We start from the raw sequence: 4,169 nt of genomic DNA, 5'->3' as shown, positions 1-4,169 counted from the left end.
CAACCTCCACAATTGCTACAAATGACCAGAGATCATCAAGTAATACAAATCCTGTACAGATAGGGCTTAACTTTGCAACAGAGCTATTAAAAATGGGCAAAGCACACAATCAGAGTACGTTCATTTAAGTAAGGAGAGTAATATTGTATGTAACATGAAGAGGAAAAAAACAACAACATCAAATTTAACTCATTTGTACAAATTAAATGTATAGGGGTATGCGGGGCACAAACAAATGAGGAGTTAATGGTAACACACGTGGTTTAAATATTTCCAGACACACTAGCATAACAATTTACGGTATTTACCTCTGGTTATAGCAACACTATATAGAGAAAAAAATTAAAAATTTAAGAGATGAAAAGTAACATTTTCATCTCAGTTTTGAAAAAGTTTTCATCTGAGTTGTTAGGTTGTGTACCACTCTCCCTTATGTGCTAGTGACTGTTAACATTAATAAGGCAGAAATCAGCACTAAAACTTGGATGAAAGGAAGTCCAGCATCATACTAACCTGTAGAAGTATGACCTGTAAATGCTGTGGACGTGATTTGTGGTAAAGGAACTGAAACACAACACATGGAAAGGTGTAAAATCATACTCAGATTAGGAGTTTCTTGGGAAGGCCACATTTCAGTTCAGCTACACATTCACCTGTTGTAGTGGGACTGGTAGATGTTGTGGAAGTGACTGTGTGTAAAGGAGCTGAAACAATACCAAATGGAAACAGATGTTAAAATCACATCCAGATGATGAACGGTGTTGTTCATGAAGAAAATCACCAAGATAAAATCCTTTCTAAAAGAAACACATTCCATCTATAATTATCCTCACCTGTAGAAGTAGAACTAATAAATGTTGTGGAAGTGACTGGCTGTAAAGAGACTGAAACAAAAACAGAAGGAAACAGATGTTCAATCAGAATCAGATGATGAAGTACTGTGTTATGCAACAAAGTTATTGAGGGATTTCTTTTTTAAAGGTCTAAAATTATTTTCATCGGTTGAAGTATAACTAGTGTATGTTGCTGACATGAACGGTTGTAAATTATCTGAAACAACAATGAGAAAACAGATGTTAAATCAGCTAACAGATGGAGAAGCTTCTTTTGAAGGCCACATTCCAGTTTGACAGCACATTCAATGTACTCGTGATACAATTTTTTCCATTATATCTATGGTATAATGATACAGTGTTTCTGAAAAAGCCTACTCTTTTCATTGCCGGACAATAGGATGTAGACCTATGTTTAACAGAACAGGTAAAAAAGTGTTTGTTCACAGTATTTGTATTTATTCAAGACATTGTAATCTCTGTTTTAAAAAAGTCTTGCAAAGTGCACAGTGCCTGAAAACATAACATTTCTGGACTTCTGGAAATAAATAAAATAAATACAATAATATGGCAGACTGGAACAGTGCCAGAACCCATAACATTTCTGGACTTCTAAAATAACAAAAAATACATAAACAATTAATGAATGCTAAAAAGAAATAAATACACTTCACAAAGCTCTGCAGCAGAGATTTTGTCATCCTGAGGGGATGTTGCTTCTGAAAAAATGACCTCAGGGAAGACATAAAGTTATTAACGTCCACTTCAAAGCGTTAGTGTGCAAAATCCATGGAAAGTGTTTTTACTGTTTTTTGCTATAAATTTGTGCTCTATTGTTAATTCCGGATTAGAAAAGGTCTGACATTTCCAAGTGGGTATAACTGCAGACCGGAGTTATATCCAAAATGGGGCGGGGTCTCCTTCCGCAAAGACTTTCACCATTGGCTGTGGCTTCAGCCAATTGTTTTTATGGTTTCAGCCAATTGTTACTGTTTCAATTGTTACTTTAATTTATAAAACTTTAGAAATTAAACATTGTGTCTAGTTCATCTAAAATAAAATAAATAAATGTTCTCCATGAGAGCAGAGTCCAAAGGTTGTGGCCAGTGGTGTTTGGACCCAAGTCTGAACCTCTGCTTCATGATGTAAACGGCAATCACTCAGGAGCCATCCCAGCGGAGGGGAATGTTGCTGGGCCCTAATAAAGATTGTAGAGTGGGTTTTTTTTAGGCTTATTCAACGAAACTCCGAAAAGGAGGACAAATGAGTGTCTGGCTTCAGGCTGCGCCGGACGCCAGACAAGGGGCTTAAAATCCGGACTGTCCGGACAAAATCCGGATGTATGGCCACCCTAGTTACAGTATTGTTTAACCGGCTAAAAAAATCTAACTGTGCTACTTACTTGAGCTGCTTTTCAATGTATATTAAAGTAATGCCATGCTTTACTTGTTACATCAACAATAATAATCTGATTACAGTACATAATAAACGCTACTTTTAATGTGTTACCCCCAATACAGGTTACAGTTGTAGATGACAGGAGATGACACATTTAAAATGCACAGATCACTGGTGAGCTCTAATGCCTGATTCACATTATCTGCAAAAGCTTTATCTGTGCTCATTTGTTACACCTCTCATTAGTCCAAAAATTATTATGATACAATAGTGCAACAAAAGACCATCTCTGCAGAATCAGATCAATGCCTACTTCTACAACATGTCTTTGGCTCCGCCCACTCAGGCATTAGTGAGATGAGAAGGAGAGAGGAGCAATACAGGATCACTGGACAAAAAAATAACTTCACATTCCAGAGGATCCTAATGCTAGGGAAGTGGTTATTTATTTTCAACTATCCTTTATGAAGATGAACCATTGTGTTACTACAAATAAAACACCAAAATATGATTACTACAGGCCACGATAATGATCTATATTTTTTTTAAACTAACCATAGTTTAACCATGGTATTTGTAGTAAAACTATGATTATACAAATGGCAATTAATATGCCCAAAAACAGACTTTTACTGTAAGAAATGGACCTTATAGTATGAATTTTGTTCTGTGATCTGTGTTAGCTGATGTGTGGTGATTCAAGTCAGATGTTCTTTGTCTCAAATTCATGTAATGCAGTTTGGGTTTTTTTGTCAGTAAATCAATCCAGTGACTAAAAGGTTAAGTACACATTGTTTCTGTTAGTGTTGGGAACAGATGCGTGCACAGACCTCCCGAGGCAGGGGCAAAATGGTGTTACGAGGGCACAATTGCGGACCGGGGGCGGGGGCTTGGAGTCTGTTCCCCCTCGGCTATGGGTGGGCGATATAATAAAAGTATAACAATATATATTTTTTCTTTGAAATATCATGATTTCATCACAATTCTTAGTCATGTTGTTTTTCTATTTTGCAAGCTGTTTGAGCATCACAGCCAAACTAATTTCCATATTATAAAGCCTTTTAAGGTAAAAAAAAATATATGAAAAAGTATGGCAGATATTTAGGCCAAAGTGCATGAGTAAAGATACAATTATTCGTCATTATTTTATCTTTGTTATTAAAAAATTAAAACAAAGATACACATTATAAATACAGATATTATACAAATAAAATAAAGTGTTTTATTTTCAGGTACAATATGTTTTTAGCAGGAACATTACAAAAATTGAATGAACAAATATAAAAATAAAACACTATAGTCATTTATTATTAAAACAACTGTATTAAAGTTTTTCAGTCAAAAGCATTGAGTAATTTTTCTCTGTGTGTTTGGTGCTGTATAAACATTTAAGGAATAATTCACCCAAAAATTTAAATAGTGTTTTATTTTTTAAAGGTACAATTTGTAAGATATTTGCAGTAAAATATCCAAAAACCACTAGGCTAGTGTTATATATTTTGTCCAGCTGATTACTAACAATATCTCTTAATGTGTTCAACTACTTGTTAATCATGAGAAAATTCCCATTCTAAACAGTGACACGGGGCAGTGCAGTCGCCTGTCAAGGACGTTAGTTCCCCTTTGTTACCGCCTTTAAAGACGTAGAAACCACATGACGACAGTGTCGTGGACAAATGCGGAAGTAGCTTTGCGACAAACTTCAACTAGAAAGAGAATCCGATCTCGCTTGTGTTTTACTCGACAGGTGAGTTGTTTTGATTAGTATCTTTACAGAAAACGTATGTTATTATTATCAACAAGATACATATTATGGGGCATACAGGCCAAACGTGGGGTATCGCGTCTCTAGACCCGCGCAAGGACGCGTCTGATCCATAGTCTGATCATGTCTTTGCATTGACTCTGTGTGTAATCTACTTGCGCAAATTGTTAAAC

At 35.6% G+C, this 4,169-nt stretch overlaps 1 long non-coding RNA gene across 1 annotated transcript; it reads right to left on the bottom strand.

Annotated features, from left to right (window-relative positions):
* Nucleotides 1-513: 513 nt before the first annotated feature.
* LOC132143210 (uncharacterized) lies at nucleotides 514-1,046 on the bottom strand. The gene is made up of 3 exons (XR_009434221.1): nucleotides 834-1,046; nucleotides 654-704; nucleotides 514-564 (listed from the first exon to the last, which is right to left on the bottom strand). It is a non-coding gene; the product is annotated as an uncharacterized LOC132143210 (long non-coding RNA).
* Nucleotides 1,047-4,169: the final 3,123 nt, after the last annotated feature.

This window comes from Carassius carassius, chromosome 7, assembly GCF_963082965.1.
Source record: "Carassius carassius chromosome 7, fCarCar2.1, whole genome shotgun sequence".
NCBI lineage: Eukaryota > Metazoa > Chordata > Actinopteri > Cypriniformes > Cyprinidae > Carassius > Carassius carassius.
Note: the sequence above shows the minus strand (reverse complement) of the source record. Positions and strands in the feature narration are given on the sequence as shown.